Source organism: Nanorana parkeri, unplaced genomic scaffold, assembly GCF_000935625.1.
Source record: "Nanorana parkeri isolate BGI_ZX_2015 unplaced genomic scaffold, ASM93562v1 scaffold295, whole genome shotgun sequence".
NCBI classification, from domain to species: Eukaryota; Metazoa; Chordata; class Amphibia; order Anura; family Dicroglossidae; genus Nanorana; species Nanorana parkeri.
Genome location: NW_017306563.1, coordinates 598,468 through 624,132, shown reverse-complemented (window position 1 = coordinate 624,132; position 25,665 = coordinate 598,468). Strand labels below are relative to the sequence as shown.

Below are 25,665 nucleotides of genomic sequence, written 5' to 3'. Positions count from 1 at the left end.
CTAGATAGATACATGGAGATGAGGGGTAGACATTGTGATACGCTGAACTTTGAAACTCATAACATGCAACTGAGATCAGACAGAAAACACCTCCATAACTTCTAGTACAAATGGTATCAAGAAAAAATTGGACAAAAAAAAAGAACTTCACTGCTCCGTACAACACCGTTTTCTGACACTGGAGTGTATGCATGTACTTGCCAGGAGATGTCCACGCTCCACGACTGCAGGATTTGAAGAAAAAGGCCGCACACCACTATTCAGTTCACCAGTAGAAAGTTTTAATCCATAGGGCTTACTATTTCCAGCATGACCGTACTCACCACCCAGTGGCTGCCCACCTCTAAGAGCCACTGGGTGGTGAGTACAGTCATACTAGAAGTTGTAAGCTCTATGGATTAAAAAATGTATACTGCTGAATAGCGGTGTGCAGCCTTTTTCTTAAAATCCTAGAGGAAATTGGAGACACATTTTTAGTCTCAGTGCTGGTCAGGCTCAAAGTACAAGTGCCCACTGACCCCTGTTGAATATTACAAACCAGGAGCATTGTTACAGCATCATGAAAAATGCCTACTTGCTCTGGAATCACCATTCTCTAGGTCTATGTGAAAAAAGGAGAGGGTTCCACCACACCCAAGCCCACATGTAGTATAAATTGGCACTTAAGTCCAAGAGGGCCTTTGCACTGCTGCACAATCAGTACAACTGGTATGTCTGCACTTGGACCTATTGCTCCACAGTTACACCTACGGAAACTTGGGTCATAGGCTACTATTAAATTTCCTTACCCTTTTAAGCGAATTATGAATGTGCTCGGCTATGAGCCAAGATTGTCTGCCTTTTTTGGCTCTTCTGTGCCTTAGTTACAAAGACCGAATTAAGACATGTGTCCATCAAGCTCAACCTGAGAAAGAAAACCTTGTCTCTTCAAGCCCTTTAACCCATATCTGATACAGAGGAAGGCAAATGAAACCTTATAAAGCGTGGTCCAATCTTGTCCTAACAGTGAAATAAATTCCTTCCTGATCCCTGAGGCAATCAAATACCTCACTGGATAAACATTCTATAAGATATTTCTTAGACATATAAGTATCCATTTATTTTTTGTGCTTTTAGAAACACATCCAACCCTACTTTTAAAACAATCCACCATGTCAGCTCGAACCAGTTCCTGCAGAAGACCATTCTGCATTTTCACACCTCCAACAAAACCACTTCCCTATGTAAATGCTGAATATTCTTCCTTCCTTTCCCAAGGCCTGCCCTCAATTCTTTTGAAGTGACCTTAATATGAACAGATTTTCAGAAAATGTTATTTACAAATTCCTTATATATTTTTTAGATGATTGTATTTTAATCACTTCTTCAAGGTAAGATAATTCAGTTCATTCAGTTCCTTCTTGTAGCTGAGGTTCTCCATGTCCTTTGTTTCCATCATTCCACCACCATTCTGCAGTTCCACGGCATCCCTTTTGTGATTAGTTGCCGCCAACTGAACCATGTCTTCAAAGCTGGAATTTCATGACTGGAACCTGTAGGCACAAATCCTTTGGCACCCAAAGCTAAACCCCTCTGATAAGATCACATCCCATACTCCAAATATTTCACTGTTTTACTAGTCATCTTAGAATATTGTGACAAGGTGTAAACTAGTGTAAGAGTTCAGTGCTGACTGCTCATGCGCCAAGGTAAAAGCGGGAACACGCCAAGGAGGCGCACAGGAAGTGATCTATCTTCAATCATCACTTCCCCTATATAAACCCAGCCTGGACAACCCGGCCTCTTCAGTCTCTCCTTGTTCCTGTGCTGTTGTGTTATCTTGTTGGACTTGTTGTGACCCGGAATCATCGTGACTACTCTTGCCTGCTCCCTGCCCTTGACCTCGGATTTGTGTATTGACCATTCTTCTGCTTTGCTCTTTTGTACTTCGTTGCCCAATTGGAACTGACCCCGGCTCGGATCTTGACCATTCTTCTGCTTTGCCCTTTTGTACCTCATTGCCCGCTTGGAACTGACCCCGGCTCGGATCTTGGATTTAGGCTTGCACGGTGCTCTTCACCACTGGCACTCGTGCCACTCAGTGTCCGCCAGGTCTCTTTATCCATCCCCAGAGGCCTCAAGACCTGAGGTGCAAGAGAGGCCTCCTCACCATTACAAAGAACAGGAAAAGAAGCGCTCAACCTTTTAAAAAAATTGGATTACAAAGTGGTATACATGGGTGAGAAATTTAATTTACAGTGTGGTATCCATGTATGTAAAAACAGTTTTTACATACATGGATAACACACTGTAAATTAAATTTCTCACCCATGTATACCACTTTGTAATCCAATTTTTTTAAAAGGTTGAGCGCTTCTTTTCCTGTTCTTTGTCTACCTATGCGCAGGGTCCCTCTCCCTGTTTGAGAAGCCAGCACATCCGGCGCCCCCAACTAGAATTAAACATTTGTCCCACTACACAGTTGTGCCCTTTCCATACATTTTCTGTTTGTACTCCTCACCATTACAGTCTCACTTCAGGTACGTGACAACTAGTTTATAAGACATGAGTGCCACGAACCTCGATGGGAGCCTGAGATGATGAACGTGGACTCTCTTGCTGCTCTAGTCCGGGCACCCCTGATAGTGGGACAGAGGGTGCAGAGTGCGAAAGAGTGGCATAACTATTGGCAAGTGATATTACTGCTGATGTCACCAGAACTGGTGATGCAGATATCTGGATACTGGATGTGGCAAGGAAAGCCAATCACTAGTGAGCAATGTCAGCAGTGGTCGGACAGGATGGCACAACCACAGCAGACGGAGATGGAGTCAGGAACAGACTGGATTGGTAACTTGCAGGCTACGTGGTACAAAGATAGCAGGCAGAAACAGAGTTGAGGACAGGCCAATTTGCTTGCTGGAAGCAATGCATGATGGCATATGTAGTCTTAAGATATCGAGATTGCACCACATCAAGCAGCAGGGAAAGAGATGCAGAGCACACTGGGAATCCAGGAAGTTGTTGAAATTGATGGGCAAACACAAGGCAGCACTCACTACATAAAAGGGATTTTTTTCAAGTAAGCTTTGATTGCATTACCCAAAAAAACTCTAGTATTTCTATTACAATGCTGACAATATAACAGGATAGTTTATGCTGGGACCTTAGAACTCCTTTAAGGTATGTGTGTTAATACATCATTTTAATAAGCTGTCAGTGCACCCTCACGCAAAAAATAAAAAACCCCTTTTTTAATGCACAAGTATACATAAGCAAGTCAAAAGCAGGAATTGCAAGTGCTAGGAACATAGGCATTAACTATTTTTAAGGTAGTGCTTTATTCCAAAAAATAACAATAGCCAAATTTGAAATAAGATGACTACTCTTATTACATTTTGGAATATAATACTACCTTAAAAATGATTCACATTTATTGCCTATTTGGTAACTTACTGCTAATTTTCATCTTGGCACTTCAGTCCCACCCACATTCACTAATATGCCTTCTGAAACCTGGCTCTGATGAATTATATGATGCAACTGACCAAACATTCTGAATACAAACCAGTCACAGAGTACAAAGGATCACATCAAGTTATTTGCCTGATTTTACCTGTTACCTGGAGCTGCTCCGTGAAATGAACCCATCTGAATAGGCATACTGTAGCTGTCACAGCTCATACTTGTTGACGTGTGTGTGTGTGGTGTGTGTGTGTGTGTGTGTGTGTGAATTTCAGCTGGAGCTACTGAGTTCTGCTCCCATATACAGTATATGTAACAGAAGTTAAAGAGAAACTGGAAACTATGTAAAAAGGAGAGCAAAGTTTCACTTGCTAAAGCTGAATACTAAATATTAAATTAATTGCAAAGTCCTAGCATGTACTATCCTGTTATAACATCAGCATTATAATAGGAGTACATTCTAGAGTTGTTTTTGGTAATGCAATCAAAACTTACTTGAAAAAAATCCCTTTTATGTAGTGAGTGCTGCCTTCCGTCTGCCCATCGCTTTTAACAACCTCCCGGGTTCCCTGTGTGCTTTGCGTCTGTTTCCCTGCTGCTTGATGTGATGCAATCTCCATTTCTTAAGACTGCATATCCCATCATGCATTGCTTCCAGCAAGCAATGATAATGTTACATTGCTCAGACGTTGTGTGGTAGTTCAGAAGGCGGGCTCTGTGAGCGTTGTAACACAAGGAAGTGCATATTGACAGGGAGTGAAATTATGTCCGTACACTGAGAAGCGCATCCTATGGACATCTTCAATAAGTACGTTTACAGACTTTTAGTTTGATATAGTTATTAGGAGTGGGATAGTACTTATGGATATTCAATCTAGAAATACATATTTATTTTTAGCTTTTGACCATAGATACTCTTTAATATGCAGTATTTCATGTTTACCTAAGTATAAAAAAGCAAATTTTTTTTTTTTTTTTTACCCCTGACCAAAATAAATAAAGTAACACAATATGTACAACACAATACATTTGCCTTAAAATGAGGCCATTGGAGTTGGGGGTTCCTCTGTGTTACAGTATGTAGAGGTCGCAGTCACGTTGGGTTTTTTATGGTTCCTAGAAATTCCCACTAGCATAATTATAGAAGTAGCACGATGACACTGTCACAGAGATAACAACGGACTGGGACCACTGAGACGTATTGTATCTATGTGCTCCTCTAGCTCTTGGTGGCAATCCTCAGCTTATACACAAAGCCTGTATGACAAAAATAACATCCGTGAGATGGACAAGGGCGGATGGGGCTTAAACTAACAGAGCAAAGGTCCCACAGGCGGGGGTCTGTCCATGTGTCTGGTGGATATAATTCTACAGTCATGAATATGATCACTCATTGTTTTCAGCATAACAACACGAACAATATATGCTGCCAAGGTGTGATCATGATGTCTCAGTGCATCTTCCTTCCCCTCTAATAGCTGCATACAAATGGCTTAAAGTATGTATGTAATATATTGTAGCTTATCAATCCTTAAATGTAGAGGCTGCATTAGTTTTTCTTTTCTTGGGCTTTTTTTCCTTTATTTGCACATGGTGATCTGGCTAGTAACACACATCCTGTCTTAGGGTGGCTCCACTCTATGGAGGAGCAATGGAGTCACCCTTGGACAGCAGCATTGTCACCCTGTGGGGAGAATAGTGTTAGATTCATTAGCAGATTTAGATGGACTTGACTAACAAATTAACTCTGAACTCCAGCTAAACCTTTTTAAGCAGCTACAGCTGTTTCACTCTCTCTCTAATATTTGTGCTGGCGACCTTTATTACAGTAAGTGAAAGAAAATCTCAAATTTTGGGTTGTCACCAGAAAAGAATAGATGTGAAATCTTCCAATGAGGGCAGTAGTTCTGGTGACCCTGCTGACCACCAGAGATATCTCTCACTTTGGATGGACTTCCTGTTGTAGCTATTGGACAGGACGTGAAGGGAAACCTCCCCAATGGGACATAGAAGGCAAAAAAAGCTTACAGGTGTTATAACTAGGGATGCACCGATGCCGGTTTTTCGGTATTGAGTACGAGTACCAATATTTATTTTTTCGGTACTCTCTGATACCGAATACCAATCCCTGAAGTACCATTAAGGAAGGTGGGCGGCGTGTAATGACTCGCCACCTGGCTTCCCGATTAGCCGGGAAGCCCGCTCCATGCTCCTTCGCCACCAGGTGACAAGGGAGCATGGAGCCGGTTTTCTGGCCAATCAGGAAGACGGGGGGCGGGTAATGACTTGTCGCTCAGCTTCCTGGTTTGGCCAGCTTCCCGACCAATCAGGAAGCTGGGTAACGAGTCATTACATGCCCCTCGTCACTTGGCTTGCTGTCCAATCAGGAAGCCGGAGGGGTGGGTAATGACTCGTCGCCCAGTTTCCTGATTTGGCCAGCTTCCCAACCAATTAGGAAGCCGGGGAGCGAGTCATTACCCGCCCCCCGGCTTCCTGATTAGCCGGGTAGCCAGCTTCATGCACTCTGGTGGCAAGGAAATATGGAGCCAGATTCCCAGCCAATCAGGAAGCCAGGCAGCGTGTAATGACTCGCCGCCCGGCTTCCTGATAACAGAAGTTCCGGTATCGGGATAGTCATCAAGAGCATTTGGGTGAGTACGAGTACTCGCCCAAATACTCGGTATTGGCACAGATTCCGATACTAGTATTGGTATCGGTGCATCCCTAGTTATAACCCTCCTTTACTCTATCCAAAACTTTTTAAAAACATTGACTTTAGTTCTACCTTAATAAAATGGCCACAGAGTTTATGCAGAGCAATGCTTGCTGTGGGTCAGTGACTCAGAAAGTATTCAAGCCATTTGATCAGCTGGTCAAGTATCATTTTCAGAAGAAGGCTAGCAATGGCAGAACACATATTTCCCTTATGAGAGATTCTCTATAAATATACTGGATCTTATTATTTAGTGATGTCCTTTTTATCACATGACTTATCTTGAAAATGTTCCGTGATGGAATGTGGAGCTGTCGGTTAAAGCAAAACACATCTGGGATGTGAGCATCCCTTTATACACTCGAGCTGCTTTATTTAATTTCAATAGTGTAGGAATTAGTCATTTCCTTTGAATTCTATAAGCTGTGTTTATATAAAAAAAATGTAAGAAGGGTAATCGTTGGCCATACAGCCGGTCAGGGTTTCTTCTGTCCTGCTTTGTAAGGCAGGATAGATATTGAACATGACACAGACAATGGTTCCTGCCCTTTTTTTTCTTTTTCTCATATTAAAGCACATAGGTGAAATGTCTCAGCAACGCATGTACCTGTAGGCCTTATTCACATATGAGCTGGGCATCTTTGGTAATTTTATAGGCTCTTTTAGCATTTGCAGAGGCATTTTTGTGTGTTTTTGGCACGTTTCAGACTTGAACATTTTCCAGTGATTATTGTTAGCCAATGGAAAGTTAGTTACTAGGAAAAAAAAGTGCTTTGTGCAATTTTCAGGTGCTCCCATTGAAGTCTATTCAGGCCAAAACGTGGCACTGCTCCAGAAGAAGTCTTCATTCACGTTCTTGCAGCATGATATAAGTCAATGCAACGTTTCAAGACCGCACAGGGTCCCTTCATTCCTGATGAAGGGACCATCTGCTGTCTCGAAATGTTGCATTGACTTATATCATGTTGCAAGAATGTTAATAAAGACGACATTCTGAAGCAGATTGGTGTGTGGACAAAGTATCTCTCAGTGCATGTTGTGGTGCCATCCAACGGTTGTTCCAGCACCCAAGAAATCAGACAGAAGGGACAGAGTACAGAGGGACAAAGGTACAGAGTGCAGTGGAGATATTTATTTTGCTCCAAATGGCTGTGTCTGGGGTGCCTTCAAACTTTTGGTAAAGGGGGAAATCTGATGTAAAAGGGTCTTCTGATGTGAAAGCAGGAACTCTGATGTGAAAGGGGGAACTCTGATGTGAAGGAGGGCCCGTCATGTAAAGGGGGGTTCTGATGTGAAAGCGGAAATTCTGATGTGAAGAAGGGCTCCCTATGTAAAGGGGGGCTTCTGATGTGAAAGGGGAAATTCGGATGTGAAGAATGGCTCCCCATGTAAAGAGGGGTTTCTGACGTGAAGAGGGCTCCTGATGTGAAAGGGGGGGATGCTCTGATGTAAAGAGGGCCCCTGAGGTAAAAGGGATACTCTGATGTGAAGGGGAAAACTACACATTGTGTTTTGTTTTTTTTTGGATGTGGTCCCCCCTTAAAATCCATACCAGATCCTTGTCTAGGATAAGGGTTTGGTAGTGATTTTTGGGAAGGGAATCATGCGCCTTTTTCTTTTTACAATTTTGCATTTACGGTTTTTACATTTTGGACTGGGGTGCCTTAAGATTTTGCATACTTTTAAAAGGTGCCGTGACTGAATGAAGGTTGAAAAACGCTGCTTTACTGAACCATATTAATCATTGCAAACAAAAACTATCACACAGAAAATCTGCAATGCTAGGATCTATAATGGTGCCCATAGATCTTAGATGACAGTTGGACAGCAGTCTACACAAGGGTAAAACCTTAATGTCTGAATCCAAGTAGGATCAGTGATCTATGACATTTTTAACACTTACTACATTTAATGTAAAGATCACTCTTTTCCCTTATTTGGTTACAGTCATAGCATTCTTGAAAGCCGTGTGATTAATGGTAAGGTCTTCCACGCCCATGAGAGTTCATTATCACTCATTAATTAACCCTAATGACCAATTACAGGGATTAGTCTCCCAAGAAAAAGGTTGAAGCCAGCATGTCAGACATAGTAATAAATAATATACTTGCAAGAGGCATTTATTCCTTATGCATGTTAGTGTTTTGCCAGGATATTTCAAAAAGTGAAAGCAGCAAACCCGACACAAAGCCAAAAGTGGGCTCATGATCTCGCAGCCCCACAGATTGAACGCAATTGGTTTCTTACAGTACTTCTGCAAGTAATTTAGAGCATACATATCTTCCAGCTGTGTCTCATCAGGAGGGTCAAGCTCTCATTTTACATGTAAATCACAATGTATCTCTTTAACTCGGTTCCACGGTATTAAAATGTATGGACGAGATGCTCCACCATTTAAAAAAGTCACCAGGTTTTATAAGCTCATTAGGACGCCATCTCTATGTCTAGCCCAAAAATTAGCAAGCGCTTATTGAATGTAGCTCAGTATTTTACTTTTTATTAGACGGAAAGTCACCCAAGGTGTATGAGTGTTTGATTTCATTTCTACTAACACTTGGCAATCCAGTTGCCTCATGCAGAGAGCAGAAACAGCCTACACGTTGGCTTATTAAGGAAAGCCATTACAGAATACCCCCCTGTTGATAACTGGAAAGGTGATGCTTTGACTGCTCTGGAGAGCATGCTGCAGGACACCCAGAGCTTGTGTGCGGAGGTGGTAATATCAAGCCTCAATGTGTATGTACTTAAGCCCCAAAGAGTTTCTGTAGGATTTTTAGCACATGTCATTTTTGGTCTTATTAGGTCAGTTGTTTGGCTAATACAGGAACTGTGTGGAACTTCTGCCCTTACGTGTAAAAGTGCCAGGTATTATGCCCCTATGAAGTGTCCACAGGTCTATGTGCAAGTCTGAACTCTGCTACAGTGGTCATAGAGTGTTACCTAAAATATAATTTGCACATTTTAGGCATGCAGAGATAAGGTTTACCCCTCTCAATAAAGTATTTTGCAGTGATGGCGTTGCAGATGTAGAAACCTGCTCTGGGGACAAGTGTAGGACTGGGTGAACATGGATAATGGTGCCTATGAAAGGGGGAGAGCTCAGCAGACATCTCCAGCTTCAGCATTTCGTGAGGGAAAACAAAGGACCCAACCTGGCCATTTTACTTTTTCTTAAGAAAGTATGGGTAGGGGTTTCTTCCACGATCAGGTATGGCCTGAAGATATCCTAGTGTTCTCCTAGCTGATCGCTAATTGGGCAGATATTTTCTGATGTCCGTAGGCTCAATAAACAGGAGATTTAGTTGGCCCTATTTGGGCAAAATCATTTCTGTATCCCCCTACACCTGTTTGACCATCAGAGCCTCATACTGTAAATATCTGGTACTACCGGCTATGGAGGACCATATCACTTGCCCCCTTTACCCCCACAATGCAGTACAATATGCATGCACATCTAACCACACTACTTGTGTTCCATAAAGCACTTTTGAACACATAAAATATTTTAACCAGTCAGCATAAATCTTCCAGCCTGCTTGTCCAACACCATGGGGCCTTCAATGCTATTTTGCCATGGAACGTTGGACTGGAGTGTAACGCAGACCTGAAGTCTAACTATGTTTGCCAATCCTGATTATCTTGTGCATAACAAAAACAAAAGGAAAATAAGAGTCTTCTAGTACAGTGGTTCTCAACCTATGTAACCTCAGGACCCACATTTGTCCTTGGTCATTAAGTCGCGACCCAAAAATAATTTAATTTCCGAAACATTAAAATGTATTCTACAACACAACTTAAGCAGCATTCCACGTTGTATATATTCCCCAGAACCCCTGCACACACCCTGAGGTCCCAATACCCCAGAACCCCCGCAAAAAGCCTGATGCGCCAATACCCCAGAACCCCCACACACAGGCTAACGCCCCCATACCCCAGAACCCCCGCACACAGCCTGATGCCCCAATACCCCAGAACCCCCGCACACAGCTCGATGCCCCAATACTCCAGAACCTCTTCACACAGTCTGACACCCAAATACTGCAGAACCCCCCCTGCACACAGCCTGAGACCCTAATACTTACTAGTTGAGAACCAAGGTTCTAGTACATGTCCTGTACAAATTGTTTCTTTGTGCTCCCACTTGAAAAGATCCATAGGCAATGATCACATGACCTCAACTGCAGAGCATGAATAAAGTACAGGGGGAGTCGCCTAAACTCCTTTGAAGTAAATAAATGCCTTAGGTCATGTAATGGGCAACCATGGATGCTTAAAGCTGTGTTTTCTGCATGACAGCTGAGTTTTACTATTCACTATTGTACATAGTCCACTGTACATGGACTGAGTGGTAATGATAGAGTGTAAGCTTGGCTATTGCTAAGGTGGAAAGGGAAGTAACGTTGGCCAAACATATTGAAATAGTTCTGTGAATGAGCACATAAAAAGCTTAGAGGGTAATTCCACTTTCCTAAATTCACCCAGGAAAGTGGAATTACCCTTTAAAAACGGGTTTTTAACTCCAGGCAAACAACTAAATACACAGATGAAATACATATATTGTTTAATTGCCATAAGATTTGTGTTTTCTGTCCATGCAGTACAAAGCTCTGCCATATAGCACAGCCTTGTCTGGCAGTGCCAGAGACCTGATTTTTCTCTGGTCCTATGCTTTCCATTTACAGGTCCCTGTTCTACCCCCATCCTGTGACCATAATCCCCAGTCCGAGCTCTACTGTACAGGAGGCCACGTTGAATTCAAGTACTTACACTGCTTCCATTTAAAAAATCAATTACGGATGTAATGCATCTACCATCTGTCCAGGGACAGTGATCTATTCCTAACCGCATGGAATCTTATCACATATGATTACATGCAGAGTGCCGGTCACCCGATCATTAACTTGAATGGGTGACAGCGGACGCTTCAAAATGGCATAGGGATTCTTGCTGCAGGAATTCATAGCTTCCTGGTGCAGGAATCCAAAAACGTACCTTAAGTGTAGGTGTGAAAGTCTAAACGACCTGAATATTGCAAGTAATTTTTTACATCAGTTGCATATAAATCTACATTAAAGTGGAACACTGGACAATATAAATCAGTCCCCCTTGTAAGGCCCCGTTCACACAGGGGCGGTTCGGCCGCACGGATCCACCGACATGAATGATCCCATACATTGCTATGGGGGCCATTCACGTGACCGCGCGTTCCGAACAGCTTCCTGCACTATTTCTGCCGCACTGATCAGTGCGGTTTCCATACAGCTTTCAATGGAACCGCGCTGATCAGAGTGGTTTTGGGCGTTTTTAATTGCGTTTCAGCACTGAATCGCAATTAAAAACTCCCAAAACGTCCCTTTTTAAATCAATGCGGTAACCGCGCTGATCCGTACCCATCCTGGTGTGAATGGGCTCTAACATAGTTTTATTATCTGTCGTAAGCCCCTCTGGCAGTGTTATATGGTTTGTCCCAACCCATGTTACTGTCACTTTTGCTGGGCAGCTTGGTGTGCAGGCAAATGTGGAGAACATTTTTTACATAATGGCTTGTGAAAAAATTATATAATGAATACTTTCAGTATAGTTGTTACACTATAACACAATATTTTTGCTATAAGGGTCCTTTAAATAAGTTTGACTGGAAAATTATGGAAGACAGAGTTGGATCTTTATTGCCAATAACAGTAGACAGTAAACAACTGCCATCTCGCTGGTTGCTATGGGCAACATACCCCCTTTTTGCCAGTTTTTATACAGCAGCCGAAATCCGTCTTGGTTGCCATGCCAGAGCGCTTGCTATGATTGCTCCAGCTGGAGTGTTGACATGACTTTCCTCAGCTGGGACCCCCAGTCTGTACAAGTCTCCCACACTCAGACAATGAGCAACCTTGACAGCTCTCCAGCTAATTAATCACACAAGCCCTAACTCAATTAGAGGCAACCTCTGTAGGCATCTGATAGCTGGGAAATAAGCAGAGGGAGAGTCATTAAATGCTTATTATATAATTTCTAATGAGAGCCGTAGAAGAAAGAATGTGAAATATTATAGGAACGCAAATATCCACAGGGACATGGCACCCCTTCATCCCCTGACAACGAGCCAGACTGAATAGCTAACAATGTGATGACACAACTTTTACTCTATGATTAAAGTATATGTAAAGCCAACACTTTTTTATTCTAGTTTTGGATGGAGTAGAAAATGGTTAAAAACTCTGCCAGCTTTAGTTTGCTGTTTGTTTCCTAATAGGCGAGGGGTTTCCTTTAATTTCCTATACCAAGGGCACCACAGGAAGTGTGGGGAAATCTGATTTAGGTACACTTTAAGAGCTGGCCATATACTATACCAGAGGTGGGCAAACTCATGCCCTCCAGCTGTGGTGGAACTACAAATTCCATGACGCATTGCAAGATTCTGACGGCCACAGGCATGACTCAGTGCTCAGTCACACTAGATGCAGTGCGTTCCGGCCCGATTTCGGCTGCTGCAAGCACAATGTGCCTTGCAATCACGTGCGGCAAATCGCATTGCGGCCGGAGGGCGTGGCTACGGCGCCATTCACTTGAATGGCCCGCCACGCCCCCTCCTGCCCCAAAAGTGAGCCGGCCGCAATGCGAGGCAGTGCGTTCTGGCCAAAATCGGGCTGGAACGCACTGAATCTAGTGTGACTGAGCCCTCACAGTGACAGATGCAACATGGGATTTGTAGTTTCACCACAGCTGGAAGGCTGGAGTTTACCCACCCTGGCACTATACCAGGGGCAGGCAGGGCTGGTGCTAGGATGCTTGCCTACACAGGCAAGGTGCATTTTTGCGTCCCTCCCCGACCCCCTGTAAAAACAGGGCATTTTAACAAGTACTTGTACTTGTCAAAATGCCCCGATGTTTACGCTATGGTTTTGGGGTTTTTTTTCACTTACCTTCGGTGCGGGAGAGCAGAGGCGAGTCAGCACTGGTCCGGTGGGAGGAGCTCCAGGTGGGGTCCTAATTTAGCTGGCCGGCGACTGCATGAGGTGCCGCGCGTGTCGGGATCCTCTGGCAGTCGCCGGCCAGCTAAATTAGGACCCCACCTGGAGCTCCTCCCACTGGACCAGCGCTGACTCGCCGCTGCTCTCCCGCACCGAAGGTAAGTGAAAAAAAAAAAAACATAGCGCAAACATCGGGGCATTTTGACAAGTAGATGTACCTGTCAAAATGCCCTGTTTTTTCCGCCCTCAGGCGGCCGCCTGACTTGCCTTGCGGTGGCGCCGGGCCTGGGGGGCAGGTGCATCCCATTGTGTCTGCCTCTGAGAGTCATGCCTGTGGCTGTCAGAGCCTTGCAATGCCTCATGGGATTTGTAGTTTCACCACAGCTGGAGTGCCGAGGTTGCCTACTCCTGCACTATACAATCTCCTTTACCACCAAAACTATGTAATATGAGGACATACCTAAACATTTCAATTCAATTTGTATCCAATTAGACAGGATCCTTACAATACACAGTTGATGGTAGATTTAAAGAGATCAAAGCAAATTGTGCAATCAGATTATATAGTGTAGGAATGTCCAGGCATTTTCACGAGTACTTGTACTCATGAAAATGCTCTGATTCTTGAGGCCAATACCAGCCCTTTAAATTTTTTAACCGCAGGGGCCGCTGAGTTCCCGCGCTTGTGGGGACCTCGGCAGCCTGCTGGGGACCTGCAAGAATGCCGTCCATGGCAGTGGCCGTCCGGTTCTTTATCTCCTCCCCCTCCTGCCCACTGACAGGGGTGGACTGGGCCGGGAGGCAATTGGGGGGCCTAGCGGAGAAGATGGAAGCCGGAGCCCAGCAGTGGAAAGGATGGAGGTCGGGGCCCAGCAGCCGAGATGGTCTGCCAATGGTTGGCCGGACAGCCGACGGAGATGGTCTGCCCGTGAAAGAGGCCAGTGCCCAGCATCGCCGGGGAGGTTGAGTGCCCGCAGAGCCACTGCAGATGTCCACATGTCGCCCGGGTGACATGGACACGCAGCCTGGTGAGATTAATTCTGCCTTAGGGACATGTGTTCTGCTTTGGGGACATGTATTCAGTTCTGGTGACATCTGTAATTAGCCCTGGGGAGAAACTGCTATAAAATCATCAGTCTGTGTTGTTTTAGAAAAAATGTTTCATGTCCCTTTTAAGAAAAAGTATCGATAATTAGTATCGGCAAGTACCTGAGTACTTAGTCTTAAAAAAGTGGCATCGGGGCATTCCTAGTATAGTGTATAGCTAGCTTTAGATACATTTTGGGTACCCGTTCACACCAGGTCCATGCATTAATTGCACGGCTCTGTGTGTAAACAGTGCAAGAGGTGTGTTGCGTTGCCATTCATTTGACTAGTACCCCAAACGCATTTCCGGCCCGCAATGTGCTCAACTGCACCGCAGTGCACAATTAGATCACCCGGAGAGAATGTTTGTTTTTTGCAACAAAAGTGGAGTTACTCTTTTAGTATGAATCCGCTGCCACAACACTAAAAAGTTCCCTTCCTGGTCTCAAATAGTTGGGAAATACACATTGTTGTGTATTGTGGATGCAGATTTCACATAATTGCATCTCCTACTATATTTTCCTCAAACCTAAAAGACAACTGAAATCTTACTAAATCCATAAAGGATGCCAGTGAAATCCCATGTAGTGTTTTGATTACTGCTGAGAAATCAAGATGTCCTCCTTCCGCATATATTGGTATGGATGTAGCTCTGATCATTAGAATATGCATATATAGGTTTTCTATTAAACAATTCCCTGTACTTCACTTTGATGGTCTCCTATACTGCAGATCTTCTGGCTTTGATTATGTATAAACGCCGCGGATAGCTCAAGCTGTCATCCTGTGAGGTGCGGTCTGATTTTTCTTTTCAGTTTTCGGATCTATATCACTCAGTGATAATGGAAGACATCGGGGACGGTTCCTGAAAGCAGGTGCAAATAAAACGAAAGCGTTTGCTGATAGCAACCGATTGCTAATTTATAAAAATAAGTCTCCCTCGGCCCTGGCCACGCCTCCACCCCCTCTCACCCTGCAGCTTGCTGCCAGGACCCACCAGCATCCACCTGAATAGGCAGCCTGGGCTGCCTGATTGTGTGCCCGGAACCAGCTTTCCTCTCCGATTTGAGTGCAGCATTTTTCGCCGCCCCCCCTGAAAAGTGTAGCTCCAGACAAACGCCTTGTTTGCCTCACGGTAAATATGCCCCTGACTGTGGGACATGTGGAGGGGGGTCAGGCGGTACAGCATGACTGTTCTGCTGCATAATGTTTACAGTGTGTCCACCACACCCTTTCTGGAAGGAGTGTCCCAGGTTGCTGAGAACCAGGAGAGGGAGAGGTTTGAGCCAGGAGGGGAGAGGTTTAAGGACTATACACTCAGCTCTTGGCAACCTGGGACGCTCCTGCCAGCATCCCACCGAGCTCCTGGCAACCCATGGTTTTGGGTAGGGATGAGCTCAGGTCGGACCGAACCCAGTCCAAACCTGAGCTCATCCAAACACAGGAGCTACACGCTCCTCCTGCCAAGAGGCGGAGCATTCCCCGCAGCTGACCAAAAAAATGCTTGTGCTGATGTGATCTAACCTTCATAAACCCTATATGGCCATATATGGTCAATGACATCACTGCATCCCGCCCTTAGTGCTTATGTCAAGCTGTGAGCAGGGAATTCCCTGCCTGCAGTTGATTGAGCATGCTTAACTTGCAGCCCCCACTGCAGGGGAAAATGTTTAAAGTTTCAAGGGGTTTAAAGTTTAAAGTGTATCTAAACCCCAAAACAAAAATGTCTGGGATTCTATAGATAGCAGGCCTAGGTGAAGTTTTTAGGGGCTCTAGGACAAAGTTAGTTGACTCAACGATGGCAACTTCAAATGTTCTAATGAACGATTTTGAATGAATGTTCAAACGAAATTCTAGTCGTGTAAGCATGGCCATCTTTTGTGCCTTCTAACCATAACCTCTATGGGTATACTGTTAGCATTGTATTAGTAAAGATATCATGGTAAAAGAGAACAAAAAAAACTAGAGCTCCTTCTTTACCTGACTTATATTTTTCACATTTTTCTTTTTCAATCCTGACCAAATTAAATACAAAACACAATATGTAGAAAGCCACTATGCATTCCCTTTAAAGGAGAACTATGAGATGAGTGATTTCCACTCACCTCATAGTTCTAGCCGACCTGTGACAATGAGACTGTCACAGGTCGGCTCAGTAGATCGGGAGGTGAGCGAACACATACCAGGTTCGCTCACCTCTCGATCCTGTCACGGCTCTCTGCCGTGACAAGTGGAGGGGCTGGATTCCCCTCTCCCCGCTCCGATCTGCCAGCGCTGACTGGCGGAACGGACGGGGGAGGGGGCGGGTACAGCTGGCTCTGCCTCTAGATAGGCAGAGCCAGCTGTCACTCACGCAGCTGGGAGGATCCCGTCATCTACGTCGGGATCCGCTCCGGCGTCTCAGTATACCGCGAGCTGTAGCTCGCGGTATACTGAGCTTAGGGTAACGGGAGGACGCTAGTTTGTGTCCTCCCGTTACGCTAAGGAGAACTATGGGAAAAACACTGACCCCATAGTTCTCCTTTAAGACTAACACACTTCGTCTTAAAGGTTCAGCAACATGCAGGCATATTGGATGTTGTCTATAGTGAATGGCCCCTTCCACTGTGCACTTCCCTAGCTGGATATCGTAACCCCATTTAAATTAATGAGGCCATGCGGCAATCGCGTTGTGCAATTGTGCACGATCGCGTGGTCCAGAGACAAGCATCCCAGATCTCCCAGGTCTGTACCGGTCCTAATGCATCGTTAAATATATCTTTTGTAATGCAATCAGTGTAAGTACCTAAATTTGACTTCGTGTCGTCCTTTTGCAGCCCCTGCACTGCAGAGCTAAGAGAGGGGGATGGGGAATCAGCAGCAAGAGCCAATCAGGTGTGCTCAGGGCCGTCTTTAACGCAGGGCAAAAGGGGCAGCTGCCCCGGGCCCAGTCAATGGAGTGGGGCCCAAAGCAGCTGCCCCTTGACCACGAGACATCACACACGGGGTCACGGCTCCCTCTGACGTCTTCTCCTATCTGCTCTGCCGGAGTAAGACGTAGTGCAAAAACAGCTTATGTCACGTCACACACATCAATCAGAAGAGTGAGATGGGACATCCGGACTGAGCTACAGCTGCACCACCAGGGCAGAGGCAGGTGAGCTGAGTTGGGCTGGGCTGCTTAGGCATCATGTGTTTTTGGGATGTTGGGGTGGAGAGCGAAACTACGTGGTGGGCCGGCATGGAGTGGGTAGGGTGCACGGCAGGGGGCCCAAGAAAATGTTTGCCCAGGGTCCAATCAATATTAAAGACGGCCCTGGGTGTGCTGCAGTGCATGGAGCGTACTGATAGGAGGAGAAAGATGAGCTCATCAGTCTGCTGCTTCTCCTTTCTGTTTAGCAAAGCTCTGGAAGGCTGGATGCACAGGCATAGAAATCCTTTGGCCGGTAAAACAGAGCTCATGTATGTATTTCATCTGTGCATTTAGCCTTATGCCTGGAGTTCAGCTTTAATGAAAACATACTGCAGTCAGGTCATAATTGGAAGCAACTCAGCATTAAACACAAATTATGTGGCACTTTTCATATATCACAAAAATGGGAACCAGACCAAACTGCCAGTAATGGTGTAATGCTATATTCCCAGAGGTGTACATGAAGATCACATGAACAAATGTCACTGGGTTATTGATGGATGCAGTCAACGTTTATCCTCTATTAGGTTCCCTTTGGCTGTTGAGCTATTGCTAAACACCTGCCCTTACATGACATTCATACTATGGGGCAGAGAGCAAGACTCGTAAAGACCAAGGTATGGTTGACAGATGTATATCTTCTTTTATTTATACAGAACCAACATATTCTGAAGTGCTTTACAGTGAACTCTAAACTATTTGCATCATTCTTTTCCTCTAGAGCTTGCATTCTTATATGTAGACCAGTTTGGGTGGATGGTGATCAATCTTCTCATTCTTTTTTTGAACTGTGGAAAAAAACTAAAGAACCTGCAGAAACTCACACAAACATGGGATTAAAATACAAACTGCAGATAGAGTTCTGGTGGGAATGAGACTAGTACTAGCCAATAAGCCACCAAGCTGCCTTGAGGGCCCGTTCACACCAGTTGCAGTGCATTTCGTCCCGATCCTGGCCGCAAAGCACTGCCTCGCATTGCGGCCGGCTCACTTTTGAGTGGGGAAGGAGGGGGCATGGTGGGCACTATTTTGATAGCACTGGACCGGACCGCAGGCACAATGTGCCTTGCAATCCCGTGCGGGCGATCGCATTGTGGCCGGAGGGCGTGGCTACGGTGCCATTCACTTCAATGGCCCGCCATGCCCCCTCCTGCCCCACTCAAAAGTGAGCCGGCCGCAATGCGAGACAGTGCGTTCTGGCCAGAACGCACTGCAACTGCTGTGAACAGGCCCATAATGTGAACCTGTGTGAAGATCATGCGCATTAAAGTATTCACATATTATGAACAAAACCAATTGTAAAACAAACTGCTCATTCATCTCTGTATCTATAAGCATTGTAGAGAAAATCATTTCCAAAGTTGACAACACAGGCATTGAATTCTGAGATTTTTTTTCTATTTTTCTCTTCTTATTTTTGACCAAGCACTTACAGACATCATGTTTGCTAATAGCTGGTTCCAACTCTCTTAGCTCTGTTTCCATGAACTTCTTGTCCAGTACAAGATCACAAGGGACAGAGCAGACTCCAGTAGCCATTCATATATTAGCTTGGAGAAGGGAGAAGATAGGAGGAGCGGGGAGCCGAGCGGTGTCTTGCCTTGCCTGTGTGTTTGAAGAGGCACACAACTTACTAGCACACCCAAGGTTGGCTCCACAGAACTTGAAGCTAAAACTTTTTAAACATCAAGGAGCAGCATCCAGTGTAAGTGATTTAAGCAGCATTTGCAATACCTTAAAAATCTTTTGACTTTAATAATGCTTTAAGGGAACGCTCCAGATGGAAATAAGAATTAAACATTTCAATGGGGCAGCACAGTGGCTCAGTGGTTAGCACCTTTGCCTTGCAGCACTGGGGGGTACCTGGTTTGAATGCCGGTCAAGACACTATTTGCATGGCGTTTACATGTTCTCCCTGTGCTTGCTTGGGTTTCCTCCCACAATCCAAATGCATTATGGTTAGGTTAATTGGCTCCAGTCTAAATCGGCCGTAGTGTGCGTATGTGAGATAGGGGCCTGGGATTGTAAGCTCCTTAATTCAGGAATACTGCAGGGTCCTTAGATTGTAAGCTCCTTGAGAACAGTGATAGGGACCTTGGATTGTAAACTTCTTGAGGTCAAGGATAGGGACCTTAGATTGTAAACTTCTTGAGGTCAGGGATAGGGACCTTAGATTGTAAGCTCCTTAAGGTCAGGGATAGGGACCTTAGATTGTAAGCTCCTTAATGCCAGGAATAGAGACCTTTAGATTGTAAGCTCCTTGAGGTTAAGGATAGGGACCCTAAATTGTAAGGTCCTTGAGATCAAGGATAGGGACTTTAGATTGTAAGCTTCTTGAGGTCAAGGATAGGGACGTTAGATTGTAAGTTTCTTGAGATCATGGATAGGGACCTTAGATTGTAATCTTCTTGAGGTCAAGGATAGGGACCTTAGATTGTATGCTTGTTGAGTTCAAGGATAGGGACCTTAGATTGTAAGCTTCTTGAGGTCAAGGATAGGGACCTTAGATTGTAAATGTCTTGAGGTCAAGGATAGGGACCTTAGATTGTATGCTTCTTGAGGTCAAGGATAGGGACCTTAGAATGTATGCTTCTTGAGGTCAAGGATAGGGACCTTAGATCGTAAGCTTGTTGAGTTCAAGGATAGGGACCTTAGATTGTAAGCTTCTTGAGGTCAAGGATAGGGACGTTAGATTGTAAGCTCCTTGAGATCATGGATAGGGACCATAGATTGTAATCTTCTTGAGGCTAAGGATAGGGACCTTAGATTGTATGCTTGTTGAGGTCAAGGATAGGGACCTTAGATTGTAAGCTTCTTGAGGTCAAGGATAGGGACCTTAGATTGTATGCTTCTTGAGGTCAAGAATAGGGACCTTAGATTGTAAGCTTCTTGAGGTCAAGGATAGGGACCTTAGATTGTAAATTTCTTGAGGTCAAGGATAGGAACCTTAGATTGTAAGCTTCTTGAGGTTAAGGATAGGGACCTTAGATTGTAAACACCTTAAGATTAAGGATAGGGACCTTAGATTTAAGCTCCTTGAGGTCATGGATAGGGACCTTGGATTGTAAGCTCCTTGAAGGCAGGGACTGATGTGAATGTACACTATGTAAAATGTACTGTGTCAATTGTTGGTGATATAGAAATACCTGTAATACATAAAATGCCTTTTTGTTGGTAATCTGGTGAACACGCCTGCTTCTACTGCGCAACCCGTATTTCTGCCAGTATGGATGTTCGGGTCAAGATTCAGAATATCATTTTAGTTCTTCTTTTCTATTTTTAGGTGTGATCATTGTCAGTCTTTCAGGATGGCCAGGAAGTGCCTTCTTACCTTCCAAAGACCTCTTTAGGTTCCTGTTTTCAGCTTACAAGCTGAGTGAGCAACATAATGGTCTGCATCCAGTTCCAGTCAATGACTTAATTACAACCATTCCCTTGTGTTTCATTATTAGACGTTTACAAACCTCTGAACTGTTAAGACTTGCCACTCAGCTTTCTGTGTGGTTTGTATTACGGCGTGACATCACTCACTGTAAAAGAGTCAATTGTGCGGTAACGTATCCCAGTCGATTGTTTCTCTTGGTAGGTGGGGGCATAGAAAAAGCTAATTGCAGAGGAGAAAGAGGAAACTCCTGCTAATAATTAGGAGGAAAAGAAGTGACTCTGGCAATAATCCCCCGGTGTTTAACTTTACATCCAACTCATCAATTTAAGCCAATCGTTAATTACAGTAATCCCAAGATGGTACTGGAGAATTTACACAAACACTAAACTGCTGTTCAAAAGCTCATGTTGGAGGCAAATCAGGATAACTTGACCATAAAAAAGCAGGCTTTTAGGCGTACCTGTCACTTACGTAGACACAGTTTTTGTTTTATCCAGCTGTATTTACTCAGTGCAACCTATAACATCGACGTGAAAGATAAAACACCAACATGTCAGAAAAATATCAAAGAAATTCAAAAACAGAATCACTGAGTTGGAAATAAGATCACCCCCTTGTCAGTATTTTGTTGAACCACCTTTTGCTTTATTTACAGCCTTTAGGGCTCGTTCACACCAAACACAGTGCGTTCCGGGCCCGATTCTGGCCAGAACACACTGCATCCCATTGCGGCCGCCTCACTTTCTCTTACTGTATGTTGATCCTTGTTTAGAATCTTTGAGTAATCTCTGTACCACAATGTTGGATCTCGTTGATTATTGGTTGGCATGTTACTATGAAACCAGTTGTGTTGATCTTGTAATTTCTACCCTAAGATTGTTGATAAAAATATTGAACAAGAAAAAGTAATTTTGGAAGCACATAAGGATAACTTGACCATAACAAAGCAGGCCTTTAAGTGTACATGTCACTTGAGGTTTATGGCGGTACAGAGATTACTCAAAGATTCTAAACAAGGGTCAAAAAACAGTATGCGTACAATGGTAAAGTAACAAACAATGCAGTTAGAGAAGCTGCCAGTAAAATATCAGCACACTCAGAGTAAAGAGACATGGCATAAAGGGACCCAGGAGGGGAGCAGTAAGAATATAAGGTAAGGGGGGATAGTAGGGGCCAGAGGATAGGTAACAGGCAAGAAGGGTGGTGCGCAACCATGGCCTTCTGGGTAACTAAGGTTTGCTGTAGCCAAAACTGATTGTTTGGTTAAGTGCGTGTGTTCTGGTGGGCTGATTATCCCAATGGCTTTGTGTATAAAAGAAATCTCAATGGCACAGTCTCCATACTGGAGGTTTCAAGACACTCTTTTGCCCCCCACCTATGGAGACTCACGTCTCCTGTGTAAATGTAAAATCCAGAAGAGACCGCATGTGTTTTTATTGGCCTTTAGAAGACGAGGAGGTGAGAACACATTACAGTAATCCCAAGATGGTACGGAGAAATTTATACAAACATTAAATCTTTTAAAAAGCTCTTGTTGGAAGCAAATCAGGATAACTTGACAGCACAGCAGGCTTTTAAGTGTACCTGTCACCTGTGCATTAAGGGCCAAAGGGCTGCTGTAGCCAAAACTAATCCTCATCAATCTGGTTAGGTGTGTGCGCTGGTGGGCTGACTCTCCCACTGGCTTTCTATATAACAGAAACCTCAATGGCACAGTCTCCTACTTGGGTTCCAAAATACACTCCTGCTCCCCACCTATGGAGATTCACTTCTTCTTCTGAGTAAATGTAAAATCCAGAAGAGACCGCAACCTTTTTAATTGGCATTTAGAAGATGGGAAGGTAGGAACATAGAGTGCCTGAGTTAAAAAAAAAAAGGAAAATCCATGAGGTCACCAATATGTACCCAGTATTAAAATAAATGTTTTAGGTGGACTGCCCGTTAAAGCTGAGCTAGCACTTGGTTGTCCTTCTTTCATAAAGTGTCATAACTGCTTGACACCAAAATGACTGACAGTCATTTTGGTGTCACCCCCTCTAAAAACTCGGGCACTCTGTCATGGACCGAGAGCCCGACAGTGTCAGGAGGGAGGAGGTACCCGGCTGGATACCTCATCCCGCCGGGTGAACGTCCCCTCCTCTCTCTCCCTGCGTCCATCACCAAGATGGCTGCCGGTAAGCGTCAATCAGATGGCCTCGTATGCGCGATGACGACACGGCGGAGTGTCACCTGTTCTAGAGACCGGGTGACACCCGGCCTCGGGACGCCCCTGCCTAAGGTGCCTTCTAGTCTTCTCAGGAGTGCTTTGAGATTTTTGCATTGCATCATGCCTTTCCATGGTGCAGGTGGGCTTGCCACCAGCACCAAGGAATTGAATGCTGCTAATGAAGGCAGGGTGGGATCTATTCAGGACAAGATGGAAGTTCTCCTCCTTCAAGGCTTGCTCCGACACCCACCCTATGCCATGCTGCTGCAGCTGTGGCTCCTGGGGATATTGTAGGACTCTTATGTGAAGGGGGGACTGAGGACTCTATGGGGTGCACATCATTTTTTGCATTTATATTTTTTACATTTTAGATTGGAGTGCCTCAAGATTTTGCATACTTGCCGAGAAAAGGTTGAGAAATGCTGCTCTAAAGAAAGAATTTGTCCCACCCTATTCCTCCTCTGTGTATCCCCTTAATAAAACTTCAGATTAATTTTAGATGTACTTGTTTCCATGGTACCACTGACATCATCATGCCAGATGCCCCATGCAGGATAAAGCAATCGGTTCACTTAACTTCCAGCCTTCCCAGCTGCAGAAACTTTCCCTTCACTCCCTCACTGCTCTGTTCTGCCTCTGGGGATAAAGTGAAGAAGTCCGTCCAGCTCCAAGATCCAGCTCAACCACATTTATGGGGTTATGACTCTCTCCCTATACTGCAGGTGACCGGAATAGTGACCGGGGATTGGCACACTGGCAACATCAGAATATTTCATGGCAGGTTGGCCTAATTAAAGGTATCAATTTTTGGAACTAGAATGTATCATTCAGAGGTTTGTCGGGTGCTCAGGTCGCTAGTTCCAAGGCATAACTGGAATAGATATTTTGGGAGGAGCAATCCTTCAAAAACCAACTCCAGGCAGCATAAATAATTATTCTTGCAGTGGCTGCTAATGCCCCCCCAACACACAAACATAAACTCCGAGAGATAGGAATAAGGTGAAATACTCACCTTATTCCTTCTTTCTCCTCCCCGTAAGACTGGCCCCCCCAAATTCACCCCATTTTGGCTACCAGCATGATTTGACACTAACCTACTGTTTATCTTTAAATTGATGTTAAAGCCAAAAAGTATTCAAGCTTTTTCAAATGCTCAATATGTCACTTACTATGGATGCTGCTACTTAAAGTTGGAATAAGCTGGTCCCTGAGCACTGGCCCTGAAATCCTGTTTTTAGGTGGCTCCTTTCCCTTTCAGGGTCCTATGGAGCCACCCTTTTGTGTGCTAGTAAGCTGTGTGTGTCTCCACACATACACAGTCACAGCAAGACAAGACCCTCCCCTTCCTGCTTTCCTCCCTCCTCTAAGCTAGTAGATGGACAGCTGCTGGAGACTATGCTGTCCCTTGTGAGCTTGTACAGGACAGGAAGTTCAGGGAAGCTGAGCTGAGAGAGTTGGAGCTGTTCGGAAACATGATGACTGTTAGCATTTGGGCATAATTTTGAAGAAATACTTTGATGGGCAATGTATATTTGTTTCATCTGGATTCATTGTCTCCTGGTACAAGATGTAATCTCATTCTTGGGCCAACTTAACCTACCACACATGCCATTGTTCTTTGTAAAACTGCTAGTTGCCTGGCTGCCATGCTGACCCAAGGGCTTCAATCTTTTCACTGACTCTGAATATTTTTTTTAGATCGGCGTCCTGACTACTCTGGCTGCATACTGGGTTGTCACCTGGAAAGTCCAGAATACAGAGACCAGCATGCAGCTCGCAGGTTCAGAAGGAGGTCAGCAATGGCTGCCTGGGTATTTACATAGTTACATAATATTTGAGGTTGAATAAAGACATAAGTCCATCAAGTCCAACCTATTGCGTGTATGCATTTATGGTCTCTTAGCAGTATTTCTTTCAGTATTCCTTTAACACCCCCCATCCCCCCAAAACAATTCCTGAAATTAACATTCAAACATAACAATCAAAAAACAGTTACATTTATCATATCTTTGGCTTTGATCAAAACTTTGATCCTTCAAATCCACTTAAAGCGTATTTCCACTTTCAGAGCCAAATTGGGATAACAACTATTTTATATTTGTGTTCCCATTCAACTTGGAGATAGGAACAAAGCCTTGTCAACACATACCAGCTTGACCAAGGACCTTCATGGCAGGATCACCAAGTACTAGTTTAATAAAAGCCGCAAATTTAAACAAAATCGAAAAATGACTTTGGAGATCACATCGACATGTTAAAGCTTATATGAGATTCTAGTGATTGGGTTTCCATATACTTCAGGACAGTGCTGTGCTGTGTTATAATGTGGCCACTCACACTGATGCGTTGTGAGTTTTTCTAGCAGAAGAATTTGATGGGCAATCCAAGCGGGCAATTTTCTTATTAAAATTCTTTCTTAAAATGTGCTCTCGAATTCTTTAATAATATTAGTCCCACTATCTTTGCTGTGATCTAGACCTTATTATCCCTACTTTTCATGTTGCATTTCAGTCTTTCGCCCTTTGAACCCAGGTAATGTTATCCAGCATTCCAATTTCACACAGAAATGCCTCTTGTCCTGAATATTACAATCCCAGCATATGATCCCCCCAATTCCTCCTTCCTGTAAGTATGGTGTTCCTGTATACTATGAAGGAACTGTCAACTGTATTAGATGTTATATATATATATATA

At 44.3% G+C, this 25,665-nt stretch overlaps 2 long non-coding RNA genes across 2 annotated transcripts in view; one reads left to right on the top strand and one right to left on the bottom strand.

Annotated features, from left to right (window-relative positions):
• Nucleotides 1–13,372: 13,372 nt before the first annotated feature.
• Nucleotides 13,373–25,665, bottom strand: part of LOC108787978 — a 19,327-nt gene continuing 7,034 nt past the window's right edge. Inside the window, exons 2-3 of the long non-coding RNA XR_001941300.1 lie at nt 22,571–22,576; nt 13,373–13,407 (exon numbers count right to left, since the gene is read on the bottom strand). This is a non-coding gene — a long non-coding RNA (uncharacterized LOC108787978). The remainder of the gene's footprint in view (nt 13,408–22,570; nt 22,577–25,665) is intronic.
• Nucleotides 18,474–25,665, top strand: part of LOC108787979 — a 14,287-nt gene continuing 7,095 nt past the window's right edge. The window contains exon 1 of the long non-coding RNA XR_001941301.1: nt 18,474–18,486. This is a non-coding gene — a long non-coding RNA (uncharacterized LOC108787979). The remainder of the gene's footprint in view (nt 18,487–25,665) is intronic.